This window comes from Thermobia domestica, chromosome 13 (genome assembly GCF_964235325.1).
Source record: "Thermobia domestica chromosome 13, izTheDome1.hap1.1, whole genome shotgun sequence".
In the NCBI taxonomy this organism is placed as follows: Eukaryota; Metazoa; Arthropoda; class Insecta; order Zygentoma; family Lepismatidae; genus Thermobia; species Thermobia domestica.
Window position 1 is genome coordinate 137,950,121 of NC_137466.1, and position 15,101 is coordinate 137,965,221.

General features: G+C 35.6%; 1 protein-coding gene across 2 annotated transcripts in view; it reads right to left on the minus strand.

The window, feature by feature from the left end:
- The window catches only part of LOC145668563 (cytochrome P450 6j1-like), a 56,840-nt gene extending 50,659 nt beyond the window's left edge, over positions 1-6,181 (minus strand). The window contains exon 1 of one of the 2 annotated variants that reach the window (XM_081736554.1): positions 5,536-6,181. The gene's annotated coding sequence lies outside the window, so the exon portion shown is untranslated. The remainder of the gene's footprint in view (positions 1-5,535) is intronic. The other variant, XM_081736553.1, reaches the window with a different exon arrangement.
- Positions 6,182-15,101: the final 8,920 nt, after the last annotated feature.

The window sequence follows — 15,101 nt, forward strand, 5'->3', positions numbered from 1 at the left end:
GAAACTGAATAGTCTTATATATGAAACTGAAAGTTTGTATGTTTATGTGTTTGTTTGTTCATATACCAATCCTCAGCATTGATCCGTTTAAATTGAAGTTTAGAACATAGTTAGTACGTATTTCGAATTGAATTTTTATCATGCCACTTTGATTAAAATACTTTTTCTAACATTTCAAAAGTTATGGCACAGGAACCCTCAAAGTAAGGAAATGCAACTCCATAGATAAAATTCCTTATTTTAAATAATGGATGCGTGTCCCAATATATCCGAAAATTCCACTTCTGAGGAACGTAGCGGGAGGAAGGGCGTATATGAAATGCTGTGAAAAAGAGCTGCAAGTTCTTATGTTCTGTCCAAGTAACATTACCTAGATCATCAGTTTGTATGACATATAATAGAAATGGTATAATGATTGTGTATGTATATACACCGTATTTGTAAAAAAAAAAAAAAAAAAAAAAAAAAGTGTTTTGGAATCTTTTACATCATATTATACACAATATATGAAAGAAGATTTCCTGCATCCTGCAATTAGAATTATTTATATATCATGGAAAACTATGTGAACTATGTCTAGTTTCAAAATGACAGTCTTTTTTCAGACAACTTTACCAACGAAAGTAAGCACGTCCATCTAACTGGCACAGTGAACCAGTTGACTTTCTATGTCTATTGTGCTACTGTTATCATGCATTGAATAGTAATTACGTGATTTACATTCCAAACTAAATGCAGAGTAGATTCATCCGTCTAATATAGTAACTGCGAAGAAAATAAACTCTAAGTAAATGTACACCGTATTATTACAAAAAGAAATTTCAGTAGAGACTTATTGAAGCCGTGGTAGATTTTCTACAGCAAGTGGGGATGACAATAATGGGAAAGTTAGAAACAACTCACTCACTGAGTGCTCACTGACTTGCAACCACCTACCTAACACTTTGTTAGTCAGAGGACGGTCTGGTTACGGCGCGGCATGGATTCTGATAGTCGCTTATGTTTTCGATGGTGCAAGAGTTATAGTGCGAAGAGTTCGTTCCACAACATCCCATAAATGTTCTATAGGATGAAGATCCGGTAAGTTCAAGGGCCAATTCATGTACGGCAGCTCCGTGGAATGTTCCTTAAGTCAAGCAAGTAGTCCTGGCTTGGTGGTACCGTGTATTGTAGTCCTGGAAAATGCCGTCTTCGTGTGGGTAGAAGTGTTGGATTGTTGGGTGCACATGATCCTGTAACACCTGCAAGTACACAATGAATGTCCATGTAGAAAACAAAAACATTCCAAACTATACAGCCGCACCCACCTGCCTGTACAGTACGCACCACGCACGAGAGGTCCATAGTTTCTTGCTGTTGAACATATGCACACACCCGTCCGAGAGGAGTAACACAAACCGTGATTTAAAGAACCAACACACTCTTTGCTAATCATCCATGGTCCAATTAGCATGTTCCTGTGCTCAAGCTCGACGAAGTCGGCGGTGACGAGTCGTAAGGAGTGGGTGACGATTTAGTTGTCTACTGTGGAACATCATGTATGCCAGTGTACGCCGTATAGTTGTGTGGGATATGGGTGTTGTTCATCCATCATTGTATTGGTCACGTAATTCCTGGGCACTGATGGTCAGTTTGGCTATCATGAGATGTTTGACGCGACGCTCACCCCATGTTTTGAAATTCTGTACGCCTCTGCAGTTCCGTCTCTTGAAGACTGTTACCCCATTTTCTTCACACTCCTTGTACACCTTCACTACACAGGAACGGGCGCATCCAACAAACAGTGCTGTCTGGATTATTAGCTCACCTATCGCTCGGGTGCTCACAATCATACCCTTAGGAATGCCGATAAATCCTACCCACCTCCAATTATAACAGTGTGCTGTCTACCAACATGTAGCCTCGAGTGTGGTTCTTTCTCTGCAATACTACCAGTCAGAATGGCCATGTGATCAGCTCTGCTGCTGGCCATGCTTTCTTCTCTGGAGGTGTGGTCGCAATTCAGTGAGTACTCAGTGTATATCATGGCCATGAAATCAATGGCTACAACTCTACGAAAACCATTGGTAATGCAAGAAATAGGGCGTTCAGTGTACAAAGAATTCAAGTCAACTGTTTGATCATTTTGGACATATTTTATATTTAAGATCTTCACCTGAAACTCTTTTCAGTGCTTGAAAGATATTGTTAATAGGTCTTATAGTGTAAAGAAAAGAAACAAAACAGAAAGAAAAATTGTTCACTTTTCTATGTATTTAAACGGAGTGTAAAAATTTTGTGGTTCTTCTTACAATTTTGTTAATTGGAATTGTGCTGTGAACAATCCATATATTCGCGCAAGAAATGAAAATTTCCTTAGTAAAAAAATCTAGTATTGCTTAATTCCCTTACAAACACAAAAGGTTTCATTTCATATTGTGTAATTATGGTAGATTTCCAAACTATGAGATTTCCAAACTAAGCTGTAGATCTATCACTTACAGAAGATAGAACAATGAGGATAGAAATGGAACCTGTTCTCGAGACACTGACTTCTTACGAAAAAAAAATCTTCAAACATTTTACCATCCTTCCGGTAAGAGGAGTAAACTTGAAAACTAAAGTTTAAGAAATTTCTAGAGCTTCCGTGTTTTCTAGAAAGATAGGCTTAGAGGGTGGAAATAGAACTAATGCTTGCAATATTGAATCAGTGCAAAATAATAATAATAAAAAAATCATTATTATCGACTTGCTTTATGGCCATCATTGCTGAAACCGGAAGTCGTAGATTTCGACCCTTTTCGGTCTCAATAGGCTTACAACACTGAAGATTAAACTTATCCATCGATTGCTGAATCCGTATAAGATATAATTTCTCGCTATATCTTACCATTTTTTGCTCTATGGCGATCTATATTGAAATTAAAAATGGTACGAATTAATACATACGAGTGCTGTCCAGAAGGTAACAGAGTTTTGAAACAAAATAAGTAACAGAATGAACATACTAAATGGTATTATATGCATTTGGAAGGTACATTCTTAAGCTATTTTTCCATTTAATCGCCATGTAAATTAAGACATTTATTATTCCGTGGCACAAGTTGTTTCAATACCGTCACCGTAGAAATCTACCGCGTGCGATTTCACCCCTGGCTTCCACCGGCATGTAGTTCGGCGTCAGTATCAAGTGATTGTATAGCGAGCCATGTCATCATCGCTGGGAAGAGATGCTGGTCGCCCGGTGCCAAATCCGGGCTGTATGGTAGGTGATCGAACACCTCTCATCCAAAACCATCCAAGAGCTCTCGGGTACGCTTGGCCATGTGTTGACGTGCGTTGTCATGTAAAAAACAACATATTGCCTCACTCGACCTTCACTCATTATTCCATGTCCGTATACTTCTCATAATTGACGATGGATTTCATTTGGCTTGTGTGTGTGTGTGTTTTCAACAAGAACGTAATCACAGAACGCACCTTACAAGAGGCGGGCTATAACACGTTACAGAAAGCACAGTAAGAACGTCACAGTCCTCACGTTACCACAGCTGAATGCATACTGACTGTGGCAACATTCTGACACTAAGATGGTGATTCTAGACTGGCTCGCTGCCGCGATAGGACAAAATGTCTGGGACCTTCTGGACAGCCGTTGTATTAGGATTTAAACTGCGTGACAAACATCTTGGCGTTTGAAGGCGGCGCTCCAAGTTCCCTTTAAATGCTGCTAGCAAATGAGAGGCCAGCGGTATTGCACATTTATTTTGTACACGTTCACGTCTATCCCCTATCACCTGACCGCGTTGTAGTTTGTCTGCTTAGCCATAGCCACACCCCTTTACCACTGGGCAACGTCGTGCCAGAGCTTGCGTTTTATTCGTTTAGCTGAAATGCCAATATGTTTGTCACAGGCTTTAGTAATAGAAGAGTAAGGGTGAAGACAGAACCTACCCCTGGGACACTGAATCCACTTCAAAAAAATACTCTTCGCTGTCTGTTATTGAGTGATCAACACTGATATTAATGACTGTTTATTTTTCTACTTCCGATTTGAGTAGAGTGTTAAGAAAGAAATGAAATGAAATTTTTGAGTTTTACGTCCCACGGTTATGCCGGTTAGGCTAAAGGAGACAGTGATGATGATAGATGATAATGAAGAAAGTGGGAGGAAACGGGAGAACCCCGAGCAAACCCACGCATACGGTGTTTGTCCACCAGAAAGTTCACTTGGCGGGAGCAGGGTTTGAACCCGAGACCCCAATCACCAGAGGTGAACGCTCTACCACTGAGCCACCGCGGCCACCAGTGTTAAGAAAGAAGATAAAACCTATTCTTCGGACACAGAATCTATATCAAACAACTGTTTATCGCTATCTCTAACAGTTTTTGCTCTGATACATGTCAACAAACAAATCGATGGACGAACAGACAGACGAAACAACATAACCGTCTATAAGACTTCCCATACTTGTGCATAGCAGAGTTTGGCAGCCTAAAACTTACATAATTTCTACGAACATACCGTAATAATGAATTCTACGATTATCTTGTGGTTCACGTATTGAATGGGTATTGCATGTATATGCAACAAGATTTCCTAGGTTCTGTTTCTTGAAAGAAAGAAAAATGTTCCTGCCATAGAACAAATTACGGTACATTAATGAACAACTTTTAAACGTTCAATTTATGTTTATTTACTATGCCCACTGGAAGCTAATTGGCATGTATTATGTGTCCGTATATAAACATCGGTAACATAGGCTTGATCAAGTTCTTATTAGTTCCAAGAAGTTAAATGGACGTGTTAGATATGATATAAACAACAGCTGTTGTGTGAGACCTCTTTCGTGGTCGTAATTTCTAAACAAAGCTCTAACTAACACAATAAATGGATTTCCATCATAGTTTTAGCTTTACGTAAATAACCCGTGTATCTTTTTATACCCACCCTGCATATAGTTTGTTTCGGCATTTTGTAGTGTTGGTGTAATATTTGATTCTGTTGGAAACATTATTTGCGTTTGAGTTAGCAATATGTTGTATAGACATTTGAGCCATGCATATAAAAAAAACACAATTGCTTCTAAAATCCCATTTATAAACTTCCTAAAAACACTTTTTTTGCAGTAGCATAGACACATGTTTCCACATTTGACAGTGACAGCAGAAACTAATATGTGCAATTTTGATGTAAAAACAATACATTCAACATTGTTTCATTTTTAAAAAAATAGATACCTGATACTACGGCAATACAATACAACAGGATCTATTTCTCAAAGCAACTAGTCCTGTGATATGATTTTATTCACAAGTCATAAAACATCATAAGGCAGAAACATTAGAATAATAGTGAAAATGATGTCTAAATACTATTACTAGTACCTCTAATTTGTCATGATTTTATAATATAAGTAATGGAAAAATGTTTGATTTTGAAAAATGCCATGCTAGTATTTCTCATTGACTAGTAAGTTTGAGAAATATGCCACAGAAGGCGCTAACACTAATATCTGATAACTTAATATACTTTAAATTCACAATGCTACTCACCAGTATTTGTTTGTCGACCATGAAAAGAACTGTATTCTCCTCGAACTCCCCCACGCATGCACTACAAAAATTCTCTGGCTAAGAGATTGGCAACACTGCACCTCATATAGTAGTTACTGATGATAGGCAGGCGAAGGACACTTTTTTCCTCCTCGTTTAGTTTCACGACTGTATTCTCGGCTGCAGTGTCAATTTATTCCTCTTTCTTCGTACGAGACCTTGAAGAACTGCGAAGAATTTTGCTGGACAGCTCCAGCGTTACTTCATAGATGACGTAATTCGGAAATAAACAAACAGTTCACAGTGTTAACGTCACAGACTTGGGTGGTTTGCTAGTAATACAAGTTGAGGTTGTCTTTATCAGTCTTCTATTGACAATGTTATATAGGAGATAAGATAAAAAGGAAGAATCGACGTGTAATAATATGTATGCTCACTACTTCACCTTGATAATAACTCTACTTACAATTAAATACTATTAATTACTTGCAACTTCTTAAGAGTAAGTGAAGTACGAATTTCAACTGAAGTACAAAGTTCAACCTTCTTCATCAATGTTACTCACGAGACAAGACGAGACGAAAAGTAAGGTTTCCTCGTTTCGTAAATCATGAGCAAGTCTCGTATAGATTCGATTTTCGAAGAATTCTTTCTTGTCTCGTCTCGATTCTAGAATTCTTTCTCGTAACGAAAATGTTCTCATCACATTTTGTAAATTAATGTTTTTATACTATGCAAATGCAAATAAATACTCTTTATTTTAAAGATAGTATAAACTATAAATTATGGAAAAATATTTATTTTTAGGTTAACAACATTATATATATATATATATATATATATATATATATATATATATATATATATATATATATATATATGTATATATATATATATATATATATATATATATATATATATATATATATATATATATATATATTAAAATGCCAGGTTTATATGTGGGTGTACAAGAAAAGTTTATATATTCGTGGACGTTTATATGTTTGTGGCCAATTATTTTGACAATGATATCGCAGAAACCACATGCCGTTTTCACTGATCGATTGTAAATTTTGTGTAGATTGTTTATTTCAAATTGAATATTTTAAAAATGGCTGTTATTATATTTTTAGAAGCCGTTGTTACATTTTTATTACATTTTTAGAGGTACACTAGAAGTATTGAAATTTTGAAAAGTAAAGCATCATATCCTACGAGTTATACACTCCAACACTACACATATGCATACGGAGTTAGTATATCTTTCCGGCGTTTGTTTCATGGCCAAATGATAACGAAAAACGAAGGATAGCCATTTCTCCACTCTAAAATGAATCTTTATTGTTTGGAGTGTTTTGCCCAATTAACACCATATATATCACTGACATTATAATTAATTGTATGTGCAATATATTTGCTTATTAGAGGAGACCGGGGTCAATTGTAACAAATTTTACATTTTATTTTTTTCCTCTCATGTTTATATTCCGATAAGTCTGAAAATTACACAATATCTTAAGTGAGCCTTTGTTGCTCTATTCAATTTCTTTCCATACATGACAATTTCTAATATAGAAAGATACGATGCATTTTATGACAGCATATATTTGGTTAAATAATACTGATACTAATAATAATGACTGATAGGTTTAACAACGGATGGGGACAATAAACTAAGAGTATAGACTACATCCTCAAATTTAAAAGTAGACCTGTATAAAAATATACAATTTCCACGCGTCAACTGGATGCATGAATGATGAGTTACTTGTAACAATGGCGTTTGGCGTCAGAAAGGGAGCCTATTTGACGAATGAGACTTTTAAAACTTATAGGCTATTTAAAGACAGAAGGGGCATATTGAAACATTAGTCTATTCTAATATAACATCGAAAAACAGTGATCCGCAGCCAGCTACAAACATTTGTGGGGGTGCATAAAGAAGTTAGGGGAGGCCCTATAATGAAATATGCGGTGAAAGTTTTTTTCCCTACAGCAATCATAAATATATATTATACACTAAGGCCGCCAAGGTTCTTGGGGGTCCGGTCCCCCCTACGTACTCCCATGCGCAAAAAATATTGCGCGTATAGTGTAACTCACGATTTTTCGCAATTATTCCATTTTCCTTATGTTTATGGGTAAAATTCAGTTATTAGTATGTGGAGATAATAGAAAGCAATCCATCTAAGGAGATATTTCCAAAAAATATAATAAAATAATAAAAATATAAGCAAAAAACAAAATTATGTTCGGTTTTGTGTATACTGGCAATAATGTTTTCGAGGGATTTTTTGCAGTAGCACAGCACGATTGCAGAGGGAATAACTTTAGTTGAATCAAGGAACTGGAAAGTGGACTAATATATTGCATTTATTGGCTTAAATCTAGGGTGTAAATTGTCTACCAAATATAAATTAGCTTCTGTAACCAAGATGTTATACGGAAGTATAGAAACAAAGAGAAAAACTGTTGTCTTAAGTTTGGAAGTGACATGCTCTATAGCCATGAGCATTTATTTGTTAAGAAAAAGACAGGCAACAAAAGGTAGTCTGTGTGGTCAAGTGGGTAGAGTGGCGGACTAGTAACTCTTATATTTTTTTGACACCAGATCGAATCCCATGCGATCCCATCCAATTTTTTCTTTAAAAAACATTGTAGAAAGTGTATAATATTTATGTTAATAAGAACCGAAACAATATAATAATGAAATAACTTTTTGTTTTTTCTGATGACGTATTTATTTAGAATTAGTGTATGCTGTTGTATAGCTTCTGTTATCATCCTCTTTTCTTGAAAAAAAAAATTGTCTCCAATAAAGTATGAAAAATATATATAGACAGAAACAGACATCTTAGTATCAAACGTGATTAATCGTGATGAATTAAACAAGTTTCCCGTTGTTAAAAAAGAAAACTATAGAAAATTATTGAATTTGGTCTTTAGGTTTTTAGCATGCTATATATATTCTTTATAAGACTATACTTTATAAGGGAAGATGTGCGATCATACCCACAAATTTAGCTAGTGAGTGAAAGATGTTTTCGGCACAGATATTTTACAGGTTTAGGTGCATGAAACACCAATACGCCATGGTCTCGACCTTCGTTTATTCCACATTATTATCCGACATACCATAGCAGGTAAAAAGCATCATCAATTGGCAAGAAGAACTGCAAGTTGTGGTCTGTTTTCGATGCTCCGGACTCGATCGCCTAGCACGCCCGTCTATACCATGACTCATACGTCTATCATTCAGTGCAGGCACGTATCCAGCTTTTCTTTTCGGAGGGGGCCCAACACGAATTCTCGTAAGCATGTAATTCTAATGTTTCAAAAATATCAATAATAATAATAATAATAATAATAATAATAATAATAATAATAATAATAATAATAATAATAATAATAATAATAATAATAACAATGCAACAGTTCTGTATTTCTCTTAAACGTTTCTTACTTTTCATTTATGAACCGGTCAAACTGCATTGTAACACAAACGAAATCAAAAAAATATTTTCTAGAGACATGTAAGGAAAACTGTCTGCTACGTATATCACATAAAAAAGTAGCAAATGGCTATGAGTGTAGCGTTCTAATACAGTAATGTTATAAACAAAACGGAAACGAAATTATAATCCCATTTAAAAGTGTGCTTTAATTCCACCTGGTTTCAATGACATTACGGTATATTCTTACAAGTAACACTCCGATTTTGATAAAATTTGGCAGGTAGATACTACACATAAAATAAACGAATACATGTTTCTTTTTTTCTGCGGAAAAACGATTTTAGGGGGCAAAAGCCCCCACCCAAAGTTTTGAAAATTGACGCCCGAAAGGCAAAAACAAGTGGACCAAAGTGAACGAAATTGTGCACAGATATGGCAGACGTAAAATGAAGGAATACGTGTTTTGTATTTTCCTGGAAAAAACGGTTAGGTGGGGCACAGACTCCTCCAAACCTTTGATCACGAAATATCAAAAGTGCTAGTAACAATATGTCAGATGTGTGTAAAGGACGAAGAATTCCAACGACACTTTGTGTATATACGATACGCATAAACTAAACGAATACCTGTTTTTTTTTTATTTTCTGGTGAAAAAATGGCTTTTGGGGGCAAAAGCCCCCATCCAAAATTTTGAATGTTGATGCCCGAAAGGCAAGAAAAAGTGAATCTAAATGAAAGAAATTGTGCCCAAATATTGTAGACGTAAAATGAGGGAATACGGGTTTTGTATTTTCCTGGAAAAAAGAAAAGAAAAACGTTTGGGTGGGACACAGACCCCTCCAAAACTTTGATCGTGAAATATCAAAAGTGCTAATAACAGTATGTCAGAAGTGCCCAAATTTACATGAAGAATTGGAACGACACATTGTGTAGGGACAATACACAAAAAAACAAACGAATAAGGTTTTTTTTCTGCGAAAAAATGGTTTTAGAGGGAAGAATTCCCCACCCAAAATTTTGAAATTTAAGGCCAAAAAGGCAACAAGAAGTGCACCGAATTGGATGAAGTCGTGCACACATATTCTAGACGTAAATTGAGGTAATTGTGTTTCGTATTTTCCTGAAAAAAAAAAAAAAAAAAACGGTTGAGTGGGGCACGGATCTTCTTAGTTGGTTATTACGAAATATCAAAAGTGCAAATAAGTATACTTCAGAAGTTCCTAAAAGTATGGAGAATTGCAACGAAACTTCGTATAGGGACAATTTGCAAAACAATAAATGAAATGTGTTTTAATTTGTACGGAAAAACAGTGTTGGAGCCTAGAGCCACTCCGAAAAAAAAAAAATATTACCGTAAAAGTGCAGGAAGGAGTGGACCGAAGCAAATGAAATTGTGTGTAGATATTGTATAGACTGTATGTAAAATAAGGACTTTCGTGTTTTTAAGATGTCCCTATCAATTTTGGCACATCAACAGCAAACAGGAAATTAATCAGCACGTGTTTTTGTTTATGCGGAAAATCATTGTAAGGGTTAAAGTTGCCTCGTGAAATACTATAAAATACGCTATACTGTTTGTGATTGTTGTTGATCTGCCAAATTTGAATAAATCTGATGGAGACACTTGTGAAACAGGAGAGGCTTTATTTATCATATCCAATATCTATAGACAATTTCATTGGCTTCGGTCCACTCCTTCCGACACTCAACACCACGGTCCACTCAACAGTATTTTTCTTTTCAGGAAAATACGAAACACGTATTCCCTCATCTTACCTCTACAACATTTGTGAACAATTTCATTCAGTTCGGTCGATTTCTTCCTCCCTTTCGGGCGTCAAATTTCAAAATTCTGGGTAGGACCTTTTGCCCCCTAAGACCGTTTTTTTTTCACAGGAAATAAAAAAAGCCGTATTTGTTTATTTTTTGCTTATTGTCCTAACACAAAGTTTTGTTCCAATTCTTCATGTAAATTTGGGCACTTCTGACATACTGTTATTAGCACTTTTGTTATTTCATGATCAAATGTTTGGAGGAGTCTGTGCCCCACCTAACCGTTTTTTCCAGGAAAATACGAAACCCGTATTCCCTCATTTTTCGTCTAAATTATCTATGCACAATTTCATTCACTTCGGTTCACTTTTTCTTACCTTTCAGGTGTCAACTTTCAAAATTTTGGGTGGGGGCTTTTCCCCCTAGAACCGTTTTTCCGCAGAAAATAAACAAAAACCGTATTCGTTTATTTTTTGCGTATTGTTCATACACAAAGTGTCGTTGCAATTCTTCATGTCCTTTACACACATCTTACATGTTAGATACTAGCACTTTTGATATTTCATGATCAAAGGTTTGGAGGTGTCTGTGCCCCACCTAACCGTTTTTTCCAGGAAAATACAAAATACGTATTCCCTAATTTTACATCTGCAATATCTGTGCACAATTTCGTTCACTTTGGTCCACTTGTTTTTGCCTTTCGGGCGTCAACTTTCTAAATTTTGGGTGAGGGCTTTTGCCCCCTAAAACCGTTTTTCCGCAAAAAATAAAAAAGCACTTATTTGTTTACTTTATGTGTAGTATCTACCTGCCAAATTTTATCAAAATCGGAGTGTTACACTGGGGAAGTGTTACTTGTTAGAATTATAACAACAACGCATTGCCCACAGTTTGAACCAAAGTAATCTGATATAAAAGAACCTCAAAAGGAAAAAAGTAGGTTTATTAAAAAGTGTTTGAGGTTTGGAAAGGGACAGCTTCCAGGACCTCACGCTGGATACGTCCCTGAGTCAATGCATTATATTTGTTTCTTGCAAAACATGATTATTAGATGAGTAATATGTAAAATTATATCATAGTTTGACTTTTAATAGGTCTTTCCTTAACACACCCATATTATCCGGCATTCTGCCTGTCTGTTTTATGTCGGATAAACGAAACTCTACTGTATTTTCAAAGATAGCATATACACAGGGGCTAGCGGTCTGCACGGGCCGGAATTTTTAGAACGGACCCTGCCCGTCCCCTTTAATTTATAATCTATAGGCATTAGCGGATTAAGGGCGGAGCCAATGGAGCCCAGGCTTCGGGACCCCAAGCTCAGAGGGCTCTTTAAAATCCCTCTGTTTAACAGTAAAATATAGTAATCAACTTATATTATAGGCTCCAGACCGATGCTAATTTTTTTCCGCTCGTTACGCTCGCGGTATCGCTAGATTTAAGTCTTTCCATCAGCAGCATTTAACTGTTAATAATGAATGCAATTATTTAATTGTTAATAATGGATTTAACTAAACTAATTATTGTAAACTTGGAGCACATTCAAATATTACAGCATAGTTCTCGGTAGTTCCATAAACCTATGAGGCTGTGGAAGGCAGCAAAGAAAATTTATGCACTGGAACTATTCTTAACATAGGGCCCCCTTAAAATAGTCGGCTCTAGGTCCCCAAAAGCCTTAATCCGCCCATGTCTATAAGCAATATTTCACGAAAAGCATGTATTTTTTAACAAATGTATTTGTCATCAAGTTTTCATAAAGTAGTCCCTTTCTCCTTTAAGCAATTTCAGAGGCCACGGTGTTTCAGTGGTAGAGCGTTCTCCTCTTGTGCATGGAGTCCTTGGTTCGATCTATGCTCGCGCCAAGTGAACCTTGTGCTGGACACTGTGTGCGTGAGTTTTCTCGGGGTTCTCCCGTTTTATCCCACTTTCTTCATTCGACCATTTCATTCATTTCTTATCATCACTGTCTCCTTTAGCCTAGCCGGCATAACGTGGGACGTAAAACTTAAAGGTTTCATTTCAAATCATTTCAATCAAAAAACAGTTGTAGGAAGTATGTAATTTCGAATAAAACAAACTACTATATACAATTCTGAGTATATTATTCTTTTATGAAATTTTCGCGAGCCTTATTTCTAAATCGAAGGGTAAGAAGACTAAATTCACTCTCTTATTGTTATAGATCCATTTCAATTGAAGCAGTTGGAATAGTTGGAAAAAATTAAAAAGCCATACCCTATATTTCAGTGTGGCACAATTGGTATAACGCGGCACACTGGTGTGTCTAGCAAAGTGAACAGTGTGACGCAAACTGTTTCCTATTATTTGCAAGAATATTTGTCGAGTTTCTGTTATTTATTATTATTATTATTATTATTATTATTATTATTATTATTATTATTATTATTATTATTATTATTATTATTATTATTATTATTATTATTATCAACGATTCTTCCATGGACAGCTGTCTGTATACGGTTAAGCAACCACAAGTATCACATTGAGGGATAATTTAAATGTCTATTTGCTTGTATATTCTATCGGGAATAACTGCATCCGTCTAGAAAGCTAGGACTAACAACAAAGGGATCCGATGTTCTGACCGCACACCGCCCCAAATCGTGAGTGCTACAAGTTCTCTTCTACGCCTTAGCACAATAAGGGCTGTTGCGTTAAGGGAGAGAGAGAAACAACTTAATTCCAATGCAGTTATATGCTTATTAAATGTTAACTTATGTTTATAAATTATGTAAATGATCGTATCGTTTTCTGTTTATTATTATTATTATTATTATTATTATTATTATTATTATTATTATTATTATTATTATTATTATTATTATTATACATTTCTTAATAGGTTGATTGCCACGTGTATGGAATTCCATACACACGGCTCTCCTGTGCAGCAGAACGTGATGATTTTCCATACGCAAACAATGTAGATATTCCAAGTTTGTTGTGTTCGTTTTATAGGTGTGTATGTAATTAGATACATATGGCGTAGAAATCAAAATTTAATATCCATGCCACGTATATGCAAAACCATACACAAAGAAATTTATGAACAAAGACATTGAGTTTCAGTTTATCGTCTCGTTCAGCAACGAAGCTATATGAGACTTCGGCCTACTGATTAACGTGGACTCTAAACCACGTGAGCTCTCGCCGGGAATCGAAGCCGTGTCTTCCACGCCAAAGGCGCATGCGCTAACCGCATATCCACTAAGGAGCTCATGAACAGAGACATTTATGGGCTAAAACAAAGGCGAAAACAAAGATTTTTTTTTTTAGCCTCCACTTCCCCCTGCCTTGAACGATTTCTTTCGGACTTATTTATGGCAGACGCAACTGCCTCTTGCCTTTATTTCTCTCTCTTATACTTTGTTGTTTCTTTATTATCTCTCTGTCTTTTCGGCTGTCAAACCTCAGCAGATTGAGGTGAGGCATATTTCTTTTCAGCATGGCACCTAATATTTAAAACCATGCCCTTATATTTCTCTCTATCTTTTTTTTGTTTTTTTTTATTAATTTCCTTTATTTATCCTTTACATGCAGAAAATAACCTGAAAGAAGAAAGAAAATAATTGATTAGTACATAAGATAAATGAGTGGAAAGCAGCACATTCCCCACCCTGAAAAGTAAAATATTAAAAGAAAAATAAACAAAACACAGTGTAAAAAACATATTCTCATTTGGTGTTAACTGTCTTGTAGTTTCTTCTTTCTTCCATGATTCTCTATACTTTTATCACACTGTTTTTCATATGCGTTTATTACACTAACACGCACTACACTGACACACACACAATGTTGATAGAGGTTATAGAAATAAAACGAAATAAATAAATAAATAAAAAGAAACGTAAGTTTGCACTATAGTTCTGGGTGTTTGCCAGAACTTTAAAATTGTTTCTATTAGAATTTGATTTTTTTTTATTTGTATCTTTTCAAAGTGCCATTTGTTCAATTACCTTCTTCGTTGGGTTCGTTCATTCCATAGGTTTCTCACTACATGCTCTGTTATTTTTTGAAAATTATCGAATTTTGTTTTATCCTGCCGTAAGCTAGTCCAATCTTCATCACTAAGTTCATCTCTGAAGTTCCTTATTTCTTCACTAGTTACGTAATTTTCACAATTCCATATTACGTGTTCAGGTGTTTGGATTTCTCCACATGAACACATTTCGTCATTTTCAATATTTAGTATTTTCAAGTGTGTTTTGAAGGGTCCATGTCCCGACAGTGCTTCCATAGTTTCCTTCTTTATTTCACCAATTTCTTTCCTTACTTTGATAGTTGGTATGTATTCTTTGAGCTTTTCTCCTT